Source organism: Myotis davidii, unplaced genomic scaffold (assembly GCF_000327345.1).
Source record: "Myotis davidii unplaced genomic scaffold, ASM32734v1 scaffold96, whole genome shotgun sequence".
Classification (NCBI taxonomy): domain Eukaryota; kingdom Metazoa; phylum Chordata; class Mammalia; order Chiroptera; family Vespertilionidae; genus Myotis; species Myotis davidii.
The window spans coordinates 11,948,432-11,955,851 of NW_006289416.1; the positions used below are offsets into that span (position 1 = coordinate 11,948,432).

The 7,420-nt window shown below is 38.2% G+C and overlaps 1 pseudogene; it reads right to left on the minus strand.

Annotated features, from left to right (window-relative positions):
• Positions 1–2,065: 2,065 nt before the first annotated feature.
• Positions 2,066–3,529, minus strand: LOC102759578 (annotated as a pseudogene).
• Between the last annotated feature and the right edge of the window lie 3,891 nt (positions 3,530–7,420).

The window sequence follows — 7,420 nt, forward strand, 5'->3', positions numbered from 1 at the left end:
ATCACCAAATTAGTTTGATTTTTCTAGACAAGCCCATTACTCTCTACATATATCTATATATTCAGGTATATATCTCTATCTCTATCTCTATCTCTATCTCTATCTCTATCTCTATCTCTATCTCTATCTCTATCTCTATCTCTATCTCTATCTCTATCTCTATCTCTATCTCTATCTATATCTATATCTATATCTATCTATATCTTTATCTATATATAAAGAGCCAGGGGCCATCACATCTGAAACAACTGAATGGATGACCGAACAAACTGAGTGGACGACCAGGCCAGCAGGGGGGTTAGTGAGGGGCGACCAAACAACCAAGCAGCAGGCTGCCTGGGGTGACCAGGCCAGCAGGGGGGGTAGTGAGGGGCGACCAAATGACCAAGGAGCAGGCTGGACCGGCAGTCGGACATCCCTTGAGGGGTTCCGGATTGGAAAGGGTGCAGGCTGGGCTGAGGGGGCCCTCTCCCCTATGTGCGAATTTTGTGCACTGGGCCTCTAGTATCTATATAATGTCTATATCTATGTACAGATATATATATAGATAGATAGATAGATAGATAGATAGATAGATAGATAGATGTCTATATCTATATGTCTACATATTTATAGATACAAACATCTATATACATATATATACTGGTCCAAATATACAGTATATGTATTATGTACACATATGTTAGTAATATATTATGTCTCAATTTAATAGATAATTTCTTTATAGAATTAATCATCTCTTTTTGAAATTGGTTATGGGGAATAAAGCCAAAAGTTTTCTTAAACAGTTCACTGGGATATAACATGGTTGCCCAGTTTCTTAAGAGACAATCTCCTGAACATTGCATTCATAGGTCACTTGGAAAAGAAATCCACATAGGGAACTATACACAAGGATAATTGGAACAATAAAGCTATTCACCCACATTTAAATGATATGTGAGTGGTAGGTAAAAGATAGTATTAGACATAGCTCTTGTGTCCTATAATGTGCAGTCAGGTAAACAATATGTAATTCAAACAATAACAAACAAAAAGTCCCAAATGAGTTATAGAGACCAAATGAACTGGATTCAGAAAAGAGAGATTATTGGATGGGTGGGTGGGGTATAGCATGAAAAATGCTTTATTAAAGAGAAAAGGTTTGCACTAGGTTTAAAGGGATGCAAAATATTTTGGGTAAAGTAAGAGAGCCTTTTTGGTCTCAAAACAAACAAAACAAACAAACAAACAAAAAACACAGCAAAAGAAGGAAATGTGGTAAGATTGGTGAGTAGCTCAGTTGGGCCCTAACCGAGGATTGGGAAAGTTGAATTGTAGAGAGATGGTTTAAGAGCCTGTTTTTAAGCCATGAATCTTATCTTCAGTAGCTTACCATTGAATAGTACTTTTAGTAACAGAGGACCATTATGTTTCAAGTATCCAGGCAATGAAAGTAGAGTCAGGACTTTAGATATAGACAATAAATCCCAAAGGAGTTTCCTATTCAAGTTTCTACAGTTGATTCATTTAAAGAGAGAAATCATAAAATCATGAAAATATAAAATAAGTTGTTTTATGGTCATCATTTATTTCATTAAAAATGCTTAATTACAGTGCAGAGAGCATTTCCCCCTAGAAAAGTAGGTAAACAATATTTCCATCAAAATGTTAGTTGTCTCTGCAAATACTAGTATCTATTTTCATTTCACTGAACAGAGCACACAGCAAAAGGCTTCTGCTACTCCATTTTTTCCAATTTTCTTTTTTGTTATAAACACCATTGCAAATTTAAAAAGCTATTTAAACAGAGAAAAATATTGTAGTTCTTGATTTTCTGAGTGAACTTAATGCAATCCACACTGCTTCCCACTCTTTCTCTAGATACCAACAGTGGGACTCAAACGAAGGGGTCTTCTGGCAGATTGGCGGCTGTTGATGTCATCTGTTATTTACTGGGACACTTTCCCCTGTGGATGAGGCTCCAAATGCACTTTCACGGAACCCGTGCAGTCACCTCCATTGGAAACCATGGGGCCAGGTGCGTGTAGAACTGGATGGTTGGCTGGAGCCGGCGCTGAGAGCTATGATGACTCCACCCTGGGTCCTGTCATGGTTGGGCAGCCTGTCCTGCATCACTGGATCTGGATGGCTCCGTGCTCAAGCTGCATTTCGGGCTGCAGGTTGGGCTGTAGGGTCTTGGCCGTCTGAGCTGCCCTGGTGTGGTCAGTCACTGGCGCCAGCTGGACGTACTGGACCTGGATGTCACTGCCCTGGAGAGGTGACCATCCATGCCTGTGACAGTGGGGTGTGAGGAGGCCACGACTAGCAGCTGGGCCCCTGAAGCACCTGCCCATCCTGTCCCACGTGGTGTATCTGTCGATTGCCCTCGCTATCCCGCGTGATCTGCACCTGCTCCCCTTGAGGCCCATGAACGATGTGGAGGTGACCCTGTGGGATTACTTGGACCTGTCCATCCTCTCCAATCTGGTGGATCTGGACCTGCCGGCCGTTGGCCAGGGCATAGTGCAGGGTCTGCGGTGGCAGCGTGCTCACAGGCTCTCTGATGCACTGGAGGAGGAGGAGGAGGAGGACAGCGTTCTCCGAGAGAAGCTCTGACCGCCAGGCTCTGGCCTCACTGTTTCTGCCACCAGGCTGTCCGGCATTTGGAGTTGATGCTCTGTTTGATTCAGTACCAGTCAGATTCCGTGATTCCAAATTTATATAAAAGGTGACACCGATCCCGCAGATGGTGAAGGGGTCGAGCTGCTTCTTTCCATGCTTCCCGGGCCCCAGAGGTTGGAGGCGGCCTGCACCTCCCGGCGGAAGAGGTAGTCCCGCAGCGTCAGCAGCCTCTTATCAGGCTTGCGGTACTTGGTGCTGCTGTGCAGCGTGTGTGTGTGTGTGTGTGTGTGTGTGTGTGTGTGTGTGTGGCGGGGGGATGATGGCGCAGCGCACCCACATCTCGGGGTTGTTCTTATCCCCCAGCCAGGTGCCATCGGGTAGCCCTGTTCTGAGTTCCTGGTGATGAGGGTGATGTTTCCGATGTTCTGACTTCCCGACTGTCCCCAGGTGGAAGCGGAGTCACTGGCCTCGGGCCCGCTCTCCCCATCCTCATCGTGGCTGTCCTCCTGCCCGGGTGCCTTCACCTCAATGGTGTTCTGCGCTTTGTTGCACCGAGAGGGGAGCCCGCCACCATGGGGACTTGGATGGGACTGTGTTGCTTGTTTGTGACCAGATCCAGCTTTTCTTCTAATGATTTACCAGTGGCCTCGAGAGCTCGCAGCTTGGCTTCAGTGCTCTCCAATCGCAAGCATATTGTCTGGTTAATGGAATACAGGAATGACTTTACAGAGGGGTCCTGGCAATTGATCTCTAATCTTTCGCGTTTCAAAGCTGGTTCATCTTCGTCTGTCACCACATGATTCTCCAGTACAACTGGGTGATGGGGACCCGGGTCTTCTACTGCCATCTGCACCACGTCCATCCTCCAGATCCTATTCTGACATCATCCAGAAGGAGAGGAGAGGGGCCAGTCAACACGCAAGAATCAAACTCACGCAGGACTAAGATTCTATCACCTCAGTTATATCCAGGAATATTCTCTGAACCCGGTGCCTGTGCTGAACACTGGGAGTTTCTTCCACCTTCATCCTCAGCAACTGCTCCAGAGAACCGTGTGGGCTGCGGAATTCTCCTGGTGTTTGTCGGGATGATGCGATGATGGCCTAAAATAACTTTTTAATAAAGCAAACATTTTCATGTACCCATTAAGATACTTTCTACTTATTTTCTAAATGCTGTTTATTATCCTTTTCTCTAGCATAAATGAATTATACATAACTTTAGTATATAAATGCAACTTTCTTCCTATGGTGGGTGTGAAGATATTAAGGTTCCAGGGTTCTTTTAAAATATAATTTTGTGAAAAAATGAAAATGTGTTCAAATATTTAAGAGTATTAAATAAACAAAATCATCCATTTTCCTCTTAATCAATACATTTGTCTTCCCTGACCAAAGGTAATTTGTAAAGAAACTCATAAAATCATAGTATATGAGCAGGAAGTGTGGATTTTTACAAATTTTAAGGATTGACTCATAATATCTACTGTTGTAAGTGTTTCCCTCCACGTCCTGTGTGGATTAGATAACAGAGGTATATCCAGAACACCTTCTTTCATCCAAAATTCAGTACTGACGAGAGAATAATCATTAATAGGATAGAAATTCTGTTATATGCATGCCATTAATATATGTCACCCTCATTGTCAAATCAGAGTTTTGTTATTGTTGACTGAATGTTATATCTTTAAATTATTGAAATAGGAACTTCTTCTCTTTCTTTACTTTATATGTATATGTAGTTTACACTTGATTATTTTGCTTTATCATTTACATAACATCTATACTAATTTATTAGGCAGAATAATATTAGGTGAAGTAAATGGTATTTTAATAAAATAATGATATTAGAAAACAGAAGTAAATGTAAGGATAGGAGTTTTAAAACATGCAAATTCAGTAACTGGGAGCTTAAGGAGAATGAAGATATTTAAAGTAATCTTTGGCAAGCATTGCAATACTTAGCTGAAAATTTTTGTATGTAATTAGATTATGAAATAAAGCCAGCTGGCTTTGTAAAGTTTTAACTATGTGGATGCAAAGGCATATGGTCTTTTGATTGTGTCAGCTGATTTTAGTCTAGGTAGTATACTTACATGTTTCCAATAGTCTCAAGTTATTGAAGAAATTTTCCATAGGCTAAAAATAATTATTAAAATAAATTATATTTTATCTGATCTATGCCAATCACTTAGTCACTACTGCATTTGTGCCAGATATGACAAAAATGTCCCCTTGTGTAGTTTAGTCATTTATATAAGAAGTTAATAGACAATATTTGTTTTAAGCTTTTTGAATGATTAAGAATAACTTAGCATAATTCTGAAATTAGAATTTGCCAAGAAAGTGTTTTTAATTTTAGAAGGTATATTAAAACAAACATGATCTAGCTTCAGATTTAATAAAGATTGGTGCTGCTGGAATCTATTACTTTTTATTGATCTCCATTCTCAAACTTCGCAGATTACTAAGTTTTCAGAAACAAGGATCTTATTAATATTTGTCAAAGCTTTCTCCCTTCAAAATGAACAAATAGGCAAATTAATTGAAACTGAAAGTAAAATATTCTTATTTAATAATAATGGTTTTATATTCAGTTTAGATTATATTCTCTTAAATTGAAGAATTATAATACTACAGTTAATTGAAGCATACTTTTAGTCCTTAAATTACTGAAAAATTTTCTGATTTCCCAATATCTTAACTGGACATAAGGTAATTATGGAGAGCATGAAGCTGTTCAGGCTATTCAAATTTATGTGGCTTATCAATTTTGTATTTCAAAAATACAGGTTTGAAGTTTGCTATGTATAAAGAAATGACATTGATTTTTCTAATACTCTTTTTAAAAAATATATTCTAAGAATACATCCAATATAATAGCTTTCCTTTATTTTTCTTGTTTCCTTCCATATAAAAAATGTAGCTGTACATTCAAAGGAAAATATTTGAAAACTATATAACCATGTATCTTTCAAATCTTACATAGCTATTTCTGAACAGGCCTCTTTTATTCTTTTCCCCCTCATTTCAACCCATTTTATACTCTACTGTTAGAAGAATACTTTCACTTGAAATATTCTTCAAGCATCCTCAAAAAACAAAAAGCAAAAAACTTTTTAACCTGGTAGTTTAACACTCCATGCTTTCTTTGGAATGTTCAGGTTGCCCACTTCAACTTAATGTTCTATTATTCCTCTTTAAAAGTCACCTATTCTAGCCAAATTGTGCTGTTTGCTATTTCAGGACACTTGCGTATTATGCCCCTTTGGGGTTCCTCTCAACGTGGTTCCATAGGCATCTCCTAGGTTTTTATACTAATAATTTCCTCATTCAGGTGATTCTACACTGGACTTCCTCTGTTAGCCATCTATGATCATAGGATGTCTCATTCTCCCCTACCATAGCGCTTCTTACTCATTACTTAACATTCATTAACAGTTTTGTGTCCAATGGCATCTGCTGATTGTTTTCTACTGGATTAGAAGTTTCTTGCAAACACTTCCTTTCTCATCCCCTTGGAAATATTTGTTATTCAATGCATTTTGATCAGTGATCTTCCCCTGGTCATGCTTCTTAGCTGGACTGTCAGACTTTTTGGGCACTAAAGCCCCAGGAGCCAAGAAAACAGAGCTCACGGGATTGAACTGCAGGTTCTGGTAGCATTTGAGAATCATAAATAAGTACCTCATCACTATTGATATCTATAAATAAGAGAAGTATACATTGACTTTCTAATTCACAGGAAGATTATGATTTAGGGCATAAAAACCAAGTATTTTCTCTCTATTTTTATTCAGTAAAGTACATTTAGTGCTAAACTCTCTAGAGAATGTCTATAACCTTCTAAACTCTTTTTTGCATTTGAGGTTCTGAATCTTGACTTTTCTCCTTTCTATTATGTATTGGATATTTGCTTTTATATCAACATGTTTGCATATGAGAGTTCCAGCATTAATTCTCACTTTCACATAGCTATGTTATCTCTTAGTAAAAATTATCTTTCGTATCAGCGGATATTAATATACAGTTGAAGGTGCAAACTAAACATTGTAGCTTCTCTACCACATTATTAAATATAGAAGTCCCTCAAATTGCTGTTTGTACAAAATCAATAAAATATATGAAGTTGCTATAGAACAATTGCTTTGAGTTGTTTGAGCTATTGCAATGGAGTCTACTAGTTTATTAAAATCAAAAGAAAATCTTTGCAGCCTCTTTGAAAAATGAATGGCACGTGGAAATAAGATAACCTTATTTTAAGAACAGCAATTTACTTTGGAGGACTCTTTTTAACCTTTTTCACACACCAAATATTACCACCATCAGATTTAGCCACACACAGAGCTTCTGGAGAAAATGATTAAAAATAAAATGACAGGTGTGCTTCTTAAATTAATTTAAGAGTGTCAACTAACATCTTCAAATGTAACATCAGAGCATCTGTAATTATAAATATAAGGAAAAGGATAAACAAATGGACATATTTTTATAGATAACAAAAATTCAAGAATAAGCATAAAAAAATTAGTTATTTTCCCCCGCAGGTAATCTTTTCTGCATGGGCTGAGCTTAATGACTTTAATTCTAGACCTTGGAGATATTTACTGTGACCTAATTCTTTGACATATTCAGAGGAGACCGTTATGAAACTCTTCCTGAGATTCCTCAGGCAAAGACATAGTCAGAGAATTGAATATAGGAACTCTCCTCTCTGGTGTCAACATAAGCACAAAGGAAAAGTATATATAAACTTCTTTGGTATATATATATAGATATAGATATATATCACCTATATCTATATCTCTGTGTATATA